General features: G+C 40.4%; 1 pseudogene; it reads left to right on the plus strand.

Annotated features, from left to right (window-relative positions):
* Positions 1 to 875: 875 nt before the first annotated feature.
* On the plus strand, positions 876 to 993 carry LOC124803728 (annotated as a pseudogene).
* Positions 994 to 11,185: the final 10,192 nt, after the last annotated feature.

The following is an 11,185-nucleotide window of genomic DNA, read 5'->3' on the forward strand; positions in this document are numbered from 1 at the left end:
CCGAACGATAAGCGAGACTGCCTTGTGTTTACTTTCGCGTTACTGCAACTTACGAAGCGGCACGTCTTGCATCTCCGAGGAACTGAGGACGATTTGGGTGAGAACTGGTCTCCTCGGTGTTTTATTAACATGAAAAACTCCACACACCGTACTTCCGCGATGCGCGAAAAGTTGCCCCGTACCAGTTTGATTGGAGGGGAAAATTTAACGGTCCTATGGCCCAGGCTGGAGGGGTGACTTGGCCGTTTGAAGCCTAGGTTATTGAGCCCTTATTGGCTCAACTCGTTCAGGACACACAGTGTAGTTTTTCCTGCGATACCGCTTCCCTGCTAGACATATTTGAACATTATGGCTAGAAAATTCGAGGTGACCCACCCTCTTGACGAATTATAATATTAAGTAATCAGGTAACGGAAATAATATTTAGCCCCCTTCCACCCGATAGGAGATCGTGAAGGCATGACTACGGTGTACTTTAATGGTCGTAGAAAATTAACCTTTATTCTCAAACAGCATGTTTCAATTCATGATTTTTTTCAAATTTTTTTTTTTTTTTACATTTGTCTTTGATCAGCATATAACGTACTTCAAAGATAAAAAAATAAAAAAAATAAGAAAAACATTTGAAAGTACCTGGATCACTTTATATTCGCGACTATGTCGCAGTTGGTCCAATATTTTCATTTATTCTACGAACAGGCATATGGTGGCTGCCAGTCGACTCGTTATCTCGCCAGCAATGTGAATCACTAGTCAGGTTATCTTTGTGGCTGCGCTACATGCTGAATCTCCACACGAAACTCTATGCGTTCCAGACCATCCCAGCGTTTGTCTGTTGCGATTTGGAGATTTTATGGAAACCCTTAATTCTGACGGGCAATGGCCTTGCCGCAGTGGATACACCGGTTCCCGTGAGATCACCGAAGTTAAGCGCTCTCGGATGTGGTCAGCACTTGGATGGGTGACCATCCAGGGCGCCATGCGCTGTTGTCATTTTTCAGGGTGCACTGAGCCTCGTGATGCCAATTCAGGTGCTACTCGACCGAATAGTAGCGGCTCCGGTCAAGAATACCATCATAACGACCGGGAGAGCGGTGTGCTGACCCCATGCCTCTCCTATCCGCATCTTCCTCTGAGGATGACACGGCGGTCGGATGGTCCCGGTAGGTCACTCGTGGCCTGAAGACGGAGTGCTTAATGTAGACGGGCAAACGGGGACTGGAACCGCCGTTGTCCCGAATACGTGTCCAATCTCTTAGCGTAGCACCACTGATAAGTTTTAAATGTAAAGAAAGTGGAGTTCTAAATTTTACCTTCGATGTTATGTATAAATAGCTGTCACAGAAAATGTGTGCTCTGATAGGTTTGACATCCAGTTCATGCTATTAAATTGAAAGACAGTAGACGGAGACTAAAGTAGAGAGTCCTTGCAGAGTAGTGAAACAGTGTAAAACGATGCTATACAAATCACTGAATGGAAAACCTAAAGTTCAAATGAAAGCGAATCCTATGTTTTTTCTGACAGGAAAAAGTACTACACGTGGAAAGTATTCTGTTGGCTATGGGCACAAACGGACAGCTACTAATCCAGCAATCGAGTAAACGATATAAGTGCGTACCCATGGAATTCAGTTTTAAAAGCTACCAGAATAAAGGGCAACTATCTTACGAACGACAAAACACTGTCGTAAAAACGTTATGGTGACGAAATTATGTTGCATAGAAACTTCTATCGCCTTGCAGCGCAAAGCTGTGTATTGCCAGCGTGAATTAAACTGTGACTCACCAGGCTGTATACACGGGATAACCCAGGAGGAATGATCAGTATTCAGCAATAAGACAGGAACGATCATTCGACACAAGAAAGTCTAGTAATCATGGGCTTTATAAATCAAACCTTGAGAGCAATAAGCACTACATCTTCCGTACTGTGAAACAAATCACTTCTATCGCTTTTTCTTTGTTTTTAATATTTTGGAAGAGGTAGTGTGGACTAAAACGATAAAAAATGGTTTGGAAACATGTGCTATAAAATGCATACCTTAAAACCTATGACCACTTTTTGAATAGAACAGATTTATTTCATAGTAGCAAAGATGAAGAAGTGCTCATAGATCTTAAAATGGCCCTGCAGAGCTGTCTCATAAGACTGTTCCTTCAATTTATTCACTTAAGTCTCATGTGGTTCATCGCGTAACTGCAGTTCTGCCTGTTAACCTTCCCAGGAGGAGTGGGACTAAGTGGAATTATAGGCCTACGCGACGTAAAATGCATGAATTTTGTGGCATTCCTTTAATATTTTAATACAAGTTCCATTTTATGTTTCCTGATCCCCATGTATCATGTTCCTCCCTCACTTTACCTTGTGTGTGCATGAATGTGGGTGAACGAATGTATTTTCGTAGCCTTCCCGGTTTATTTTGTGATGGGAGCAGAGTTTTTTGACGTCTGCTGTGAGCAAGGGATGTGTGCTTTTCGTTAGGAGGGTAGCACACCTTGACCAACTTTGGATCCCGGTACCTGAGCAGAGAGGTTTATCCAGTATTAGCTAATGATTATGATCGATGTTAATTGATCGTATCTTGCTTTGTTCCTTTTGAACCAGGATCCACCTCAGGCATGATGAGATTGATTTAACGAAATGAGATTAGTTTAGCTAACCTATTTCTAGAGCGAATGTGAGAGTAATTGAAATTTCGTATGTGAATGATTTTCTTTTTCTTTTCTTCGGTATTTTTCGAATCTATTTTTCGTATACTTTTATCTTCAGGTTGTACTTGCGATTCAAGAGCCTCCTGTTCTACTACAGCACTGTAATGCGTCTTGTCTCTTGCTGATATAATTTTTTGTGTGCACTGTGTTTGTAGAATTATCTGAGCTTCGTGGTTTAAAGGATACCTTTTGTAACGGCTTAGTTCGGTGGGTACCACGTGTGCTTTGCATGATTGGAGGGCCTCAGCCTTCATGATTTCATTCTAAATTGCTCTGTTTCACTTTCTATTGTGATTTTAACTAGGTATTTCGCCTAATTTAGGCTTCATCAATCTTTCTATTCTTTATCTGGACTCGTGTGATCGTGGTCACTCAATTTGTTTGCACGTTGGGTGCGCGATTGGCCATTGCGGGTATTTACTGCTTAGAATTCCACAAAAGACATAAACTTTTCGGCCCAGTAGTGTATGTCAGGAATTGTTGCGTTTTGTTCTTCTGGAACTTCATTTTTCTATTGTATGAATACAATATGAATGATATAGTGCCTGCTTTCACTGTTCCTTTGTGTGTGTATGTATTTTCCTTTTTGTTCATTCCATAATAAATCGACTTAAGAGATCTCACTGATGCAAGACACAGTAATTAAATTAATTGATCAGGAATCAGGTACCTGTAGTCAAAGGATTTCCTCTTTTAATGTAACGTTGTTTGGAGGATAAAAACTGTTTCACAAATGATAACATAGTTCCTCCTGCACATTATTTATTGCATGCTAATTTAGTAGCTAGATTTTGGTATTGAAAAGAAATTAATTTTTTACGCCCTGATTCGTTAAAAAATTAATTGGATCTGAGATTCTCCATAAGTGAAGCGGCTAATTTATGAATTCGTAAATAATTATTCTTGCTAAATTGCTTAGTTAATTTATTCTTTTTTTAAAAGAAGATCTTAATGTTCAAAATTTTCCAGTTCAATTTCCTTAAACTTTAAAGAGCACCGGGGTTGGTGGCGATCTTGAAATCAATACCAATATTAAGTGTAAATGCTTTCCAGGCCCTCTTACAATCTTTAGGTATGCATTTTAGAGTCCATATTTACTGGACTTCTCTGCGTGGGATGATTGTTCCTGTCGTATCCCTGAATGTCGACTATTCCGTCTGAGACACTCTATAGGTAACTAGAAGCGGTCATCTTGTATATAGAAAATCGCAAGAAGAGAATTCCAAAGCCGTCGGTAAGTATATCCAATCATCGGTACCCGAAGGATGTTAGTAAAAGAGTCTCAGAATTAACTCGAAAATAAGTCGTCATATAACACTAATTTGCTGTTTATTTTTTAAGTTTACTAACTGTTAATACAATGAAAACCATTAGTAATGCTTCTCATAAATTGCAATGGTTCTAACTTTATCATTTAAAGCAAATACACTCGTGCCGACGTTCAGGCATATTACCTAGAAATTATCATTATTAGTCAGTACAGGACAGCAGAGTGCCGCAAAGAGGACGTACGATGATGATACGGAAGCTGGACAGTACAGTGTTTAAATGTATCCGTATTAACAATGACACCTGTTCGAGCTACTGGCAATGCAGTACTTCTTTTTATTTTGACACATAAATTGCAGTTTGAGATTAGAAATAAAACCATTTCTGTACTTTAACACATACCGGGCAGTTATAATTAAGTGTAGCTACTCACGAAGGCCCAGTGTGAGCCGAAACTATCGTATGGCAACGGAACTTGGTAGATATCCTAAAACGTTAATGCGGGAGCGATTGGCGCTGGAAAAAATTAGTTCTAATTATGGTCACCAGGTGAAAATCTGGCTCTTTACAGATCTCATCCATGCCTCCGGTGCTCATATTGAACCAATTGTGTAAGTGGCGATTAAAAAGGAAATAAACATTATGCTTTTCTCACTCGTTTCACCTCTGACCACGTCCGCTTCGTAATCCATTACATATGGACATTTCTCTTCGTCTTTCATTCACAATGCCAGAGTGCACCTTGTGGCCAAAATCTGCAATTATCTTTTTTTCCAATGTCAATCGTTTCCACATTAACACATTACAATACAAATCAAGTTTCGCTGCCATACGATGACGATAGTCTACACTGCACGCTTGTGAGTAGCTGCATTCTAATTATAACCATCCGGTAGCACAAACTAAGGACTGGCCGAGGCTTCGAACGAGTAGCACCAAGTATCTTCAGCCCGACAACTTGTCTGTGATATATGGTGATACGCTCAAACTTTTCTAGTGAATCAGTCTGGCTGTTAGTGGCAACTCTATGAAAATCCCTACAGTAGTTACTGACATCAGCTAGACATAGAGTCAGAAATTAGCGTGGTGAACTTTAATATGTAATATGTATAGAAATAAGTGTTAAGAAGTCTTTTCTGAAATCATTTGGTTGGGTTGTAGCCTTGACGGACAATGCATCCAAGAAGAGATGTTTCTGAAATGTGATGCTATAGTAACACACTGGAAACAAGACAGACGGATCACATGACGAATTTAGACTTAGTGATCGAACTGAGGAGAAAAACGTTTATGGAACAGCTTGACTAAAAGAAAGGATTGGAACTTAGGACACGTGCTGAAGCTGCAAAGAATTGTCAGTTTGATAACGAAGGAAAGTGTGGTGGGTTTAAAACTGCACTGGGAGAGCAAGGCTGCATTACGGCATGGCGGGTTAAACCGGACGTGGATTAGCTATGTAGAGATGAAGAGGCGTGCATAGGATAGGCTTTCACTCGGACTCGGACAGAAGACCACATCAACAGAAATAATTGAAGAGGACAACTGAATACGTAACAGGATTGGAAAAAACTTGACCTTTTCACTCACGCTATCTCCTGTTGACAACAGTAATGCGCACTTTCCTCTTCTCTCTCAGTTTGCATTCTATACTGTACGATTCTGTCTATGCAGTGATCTCGTAAATCGGCCACAGAAATTGGAATGGTATTCAGGAATACTTTCTGAATATCTTGGTATAAACCACCCGTGGTTTCTGGTGGCTCGTTGCATTGTTTTCAACATCTAAACCCCAGTTATCATTAACATTGATACCATATCCGCATTTATCTTTGACAGTCCCGATGTCGAGGCCATGCACTGACTGTCTTGTTTGGAAATAAACTTGTTCTGTTCACTCACGGTACTTGCTGCTGAAATCAGTAGTGCCCACTTTTCTCTTCAGTCTCAACTTGCATTCACTACTGCACGTTTCTGCTTCGGTTTTGCGTTTCCAGAAGTTGTAAGAGAACAGTCACACACAACATTGTGGATAGGTTTACTGGTGAAGAGCTGGACGATACGCATCTCGTATGTGGGTTCACTGAACACAGTGTAATAGCGACACGAAGGCACAGTTCTCGTCTCTTCGCGCACCGAGAAACCTTAGCACAGCACTTTGTAGCTTTCGAACGGCTGTTGCGCTTTTCTTTGTTTTGTGATATCCGTTTTAGTAATTGCATGTCACAAACATTATCACTGCTGTGTGCGTATTTCCATAGTAACAAAAGTAATTGCAGGATGACTATGTAATGAACCACCGGACACCACGGGTTCCTTATACGAAGTATTCAAAAATATTCCTGAACAGTATCCGAAATTTTATCGGAGCAGTTTTAAGTGGCGTCAGTTTCGTCTGCGTTTTCGTGTCGCATATAGTAGGTAGTGCAATGAATCAGCTTGTATCTCTGTTGGCATTCAGCATTAATCTCCCGTTTCCATACACTGCTAAGAATACAGCCAATGTCCTGTTTAAAGTTGTTTTTGCACGTTCTGAAGTCAACGTATTCTTTGATGTCAGGTTGTAAGTAGGCTGTTTAGGTTTTTGGTAACGCCATGTAGCGCTCTATATGAAAATCACTGACTGTGCTGTGTGCAGTCTGTGGCTGGTTTGCATTGTTGATTGTAGTGTTGGGCAGTTGGCTGTTAACAGTGCATAGCGTTGCGCAGTTGGAGGTGAGCCGCCAGCAGTGGTGGATGTGGTGAGAGAGATGGCGGAGTTTTGAGAGCGGATGATCTGGACGTGTGACCATCAGAGACAGTAACTTTGTAACACTGGATGTCACGAACTGATATATATATATATATATATATATATATATATATAAGCATTACTTATCGCGAATGGACCCAGAAGGATCACGCAAAGCTTTCTGACGTCGTTTCTTCCATACTTCTTTCATTCGTTCTCCATGTTTTCTTTTTCTTTCTTCTGTCCATTTTGTTCCTGGTCTCTTTAGTGCTTCCTTCTCCGACAATACAATCCACTTTTCCACCTTATTTCTAAAAGTTTTTCTATCTTTGACATCTTTAAGTTCAATATTTGCTTTTTGTAAATCTAATTTTACTTGGCTAATCCATGGTGTTGTTGATTTGACTTTTTCTATGTAAGTGAGAATTCTGTTGGTGAGTCGTGTGGGGGGAAGTCTAGTGACATGTCCATTATATATATATATATATATATATATATATATATATATATATATAGTTTGTTCTCTATCAAAATCTTTCATTTGCTAACTGTGCCTATCAGTAGTTAGTCCCTTCAGTAGTTAGAATCTTTTATTCAGCTGGCAGTAGTTGCGCTCGCTGTATTGCAGTAGTTCGAGTAACGAAGATTTTTGTGAGACAAGTGATTCATGAAACTTATAGGTTATTGTTAGTCAGGGCTATTCTTTTGCAGGGATTTTTGAAAGTCAGATTGCGTTGCGCTAAAAGTATTGTGTGTCAGTTTAGTGTTGATCAGAATAAGTAAAGAGCGAAATGACTGAGTTCGTTCAGTTCTGCTCAGCTGTTTGAAAATCAAATAACGTAAGGGATTTACCAGCACAGTAATTCAATAATTTTTCTAAGGGGACGTTTCAAGGTAGATGCATAGCATAAGATTTCCATTTCCTCAGACATAACCTTATGTTTGTTCATAATGCTGCGTGAGAGAACAGCAAATTTGGCGAAATCGCGATATTTATTGTGCATCTGTGTTGTGTGCAGCATTCTGAAGTCGTTCGTATGACTGACCAATGTATCTGTTATCACATTAAGAACGAATTTTTTAAAAAAAGTAGTAAATAAGTTGAGTGATCCACTTTGTAACTGAAACTTCTTAGTGTTCAGTTATTTTTATCATTTCAAACACTAACCTACAGTATTTTCCCCTGACAAAGAGAACTCAAACTTAACCTACTCATTTATTACCCACAATGTACAAGCACATCGCAATCTGACTGTTATACACTGACAACATGGCTTGAAATAATTAAGACAAAAGAATGGCGCTGATTTGGAAGAAGTCGTAACTACAACCCATACTTTTCATGAGTCACTTACCTCACAGAAAATCTTCATAACACGAACTACAGTAATTACAGCGAGCAGCAGCTACAGACAGCTAAATAAAAGGAGTCTAACTATTTTTTTTTGGTCATCAGTCTACTGACTGGTTTGATGCGGCCCGCCACGAATTCCTTTCCTGTGCTAACCTCTTCATCTCAGAGTAGCACTTGCAACCTACGTCCTCAATTATTTGCTTCACGTATTCCAATCTCTGTCTTCCTCTACAGTTTTTGCCCTCTACAGCTCCTTCTAGTACCATGGAAGTCATTCCCTCATGTCCTAGCAGATGTCCTATCATCCTGTACCTTCTCCTTATCAGTGTTTTCCACATATTCCTTTCCTCTCCGATTCTGCGTAGAACCTCCTCATTCCTTACCTTATCAGTCCACCTAATTTTCAACATTCGTCTATAGCACCACATCTCAAATGCTTCGATTCTCTTCTGTTCCGGTTTTCCCACAGTCCAGGTTTCACTACCATACAATGCTGTACTCCAGACGTACATCCTCAGAAATTTCTTCCTCAAATTAAGGCCGGTATTTGATATTAGTAGACTTCTCTTGGCCAGAAATGCCTTTTTTGCCATAGCGAGTCTGCTTTTGATGTCCTCCTTGCTCCGTCCGTCATTGGTTATTTTACTGCCTAGGTAGCGGAATTCCTTAACTTCATTGACTTCGTGACCATCAATCCTGATGTTAAGTTTCTCGCTGTTCTCATTTCTACTACTTCTCATTACCTTCGTCTTTCTCCGATTTACTCTCAAAACATACTATGTACTCATTAGACTGTTCATTCCGTTCAGCAGATCATTTAATTCTCCTTCACTTTCACTCAGGATAGCAATGTCATCAGCGAATCGTATCATTGATATCCTTTCACCTTGTATTTTAATTCCACTCCTGAACCTTTCTTTTATTTCCATCATTGCTTCCTCGATGTACAGATTGAAGAGTAGGGGCGAAAGGCTACAGCCTTGTCTTACACCCTTCTTAATACGAGCACTTCGTTCTTGATCGTCCACTCTTATTATTCCATCATGGTTGTTGTACATATTGTATATGTCCCGTCTCTCCCTATAGCTTACGCCTACTTTTTTCAGATTCTCGAACAGCTTGCACCATTTTATATTGTCGAACGCGTTTTCCAGATCGACAAATCCTATGAAAGTGTCTTGATTTTTCTTTAGCCTTGCTTCCATTATTAGCCGTAACGGCAGAATTGCCTCTCTCGTCTCTTTACTTTTCCTAAAGCCAAACTGATCGTCACCTAGCGCATTCTCAATTATCTTTTCCATTCTTCTGTATATTATTCTTGTAAGCAGCTTCGATGCATGAGCTGTTAAGCTGATTGTGCGATAATTCTCGCACTTGTCAGCTCTTGCCGTCTTCGGAATTGTGTGGATGATGCTTTTCCGAAAGTCAGATGGTATATCGCCAGACTCATATATTCTACACACCAACGTGATAAGTCGCTTTGTTGACACTTCCCCCAATGATTTTAGAAATTCTGATGAAATGTTATCTATCCCTTCTGCCTCATTTAACCGTAAGTGCTCCAAAGCTCTTTTAAATTCCGATTCTAATACTGGATCCCCTATCTCTTCTAAATCGACTCCTGTGTCTTCTTCTATCACATCAGACAAATCTTCACTCTCATAGAGGCTTTCAGTGTATTCTTTCCACCTATCTGCTCTCTCCTCTGCATTTAACAGTGGAATTCCTTTTGCACTATTAATGTTACCACCGTTGCCTTTAATGTCACCAAAGGTTGTTTTGACTTTCCTGTATGCTGAATCTGTCCTTCCGACAATCATATCTTTTTCGATGTCTTCACATTTTTCCTGCAGCCATTTCGTCTTAGCTTCCCTGCACTTCCTATTTATTTCATTCCTCAGCGACTTGTATTTCTGTATTCCCGATTTTCCCGGAACATGTTCGTACCTCCTCCTTTCATCAATCAACTGAAGTATTTCTTCTGTTACCCATGGTTTCTTCGCAGCTACCTTATTTGTACCTATGTTTTCCTTGCCAACTTCTGTGATGGCCCTTTTTAGAGATGTCCATTCCTCTTCAACTGTACTGCCTACTGCGCTATTCCTTATTGCTGTATCTATAGCGTTAGAGAACTTCAAATGTATCTCGTCATTCCTTAGTACTTCCGTATCCCACTTCTTTGCGTATTGATTCTTCCTGACTAATGTCTTGAACTTCATCACTACTATATTGTGATCTGATTCTAACTATTATAGGCTGTAACTACAAGCAATAGAAAGATTTTTTTGAAGAGCAAACAATGTATTTAGCAGATTTTACCTTATTCATGTGACACCCAGTTGCAAAAATTATATAGGTGTCAATAATTCCACTACCTAAACGTTACCAACTACATGCATACTCATTTTACAATACGTGTCCTACCAACACTGATTCTCCACGAAGGACACAAGTACAAACCGTCTGCTCGCTAACTGATAACTGCTAACTGCTAGCCCGTCCAACCACAGAGTCTCTAACCGAGGGCGCAGAATGCTGTCAGCGATATTAATACAGTCTATAGCGCTGTCAACATACATACATATAAACAGGCTAACAAACATATAACCAGGCTACTTACGTAACTAAATCAACAACGTTATCAATGTGCTTCCATCATAGACATCGACATAATCTCTGGCAGCGTCAAGAAGTTCTGAGATTTCGTGGCTTTTCCATGGCATAACTGGGACCTTTAAATAAAGTTGGACACCTCAGGGAGTCACACCTAGTGATTACATGGCTGGCGACAACGGGGCTCCGAACTGAGTCCTGGCATTGCTTCCACTTACTTATGCCAGGCTCCTCACTTCTGTCTTTCCTATCTGGCCACCCTCGGCCAGCTCTTTTTCTTTTCCGACCCTGACTTTATTAGGTTTCGAGGGCTAGGGGTATTTCATTTTCCAACCTATACTTCTCATGCAGAGTCTGACCCGGAGCGGGCGGCTGCAAAAGGCGTCGGTATCCCATGTTAGGGGCGGCCTCCAGAACTGAGGAAGGCAACGGAATACCGCCGCAGATTATCTTCCCTGCATAATGCGGTCTCCATTTTATGCACAAAAATGGCTTCCTCGCATGTTAAA

The sequence above is a fragment of the Schistocerca piceifrons genome, chromosome 6 (assembly GCF_021461385.2).
Source record: "Schistocerca piceifrons isolate TAMUIC-IGC-003096 chromosome 6, iqSchPice1.1, whole genome shotgun sequence".
Classification (NCBI taxonomy): domain Eukaryota; kingdom Metazoa; phylum Arthropoda; class Insecta; order Orthoptera; family Acrididae; genus Schistocerca; species Schistocerca piceifrons.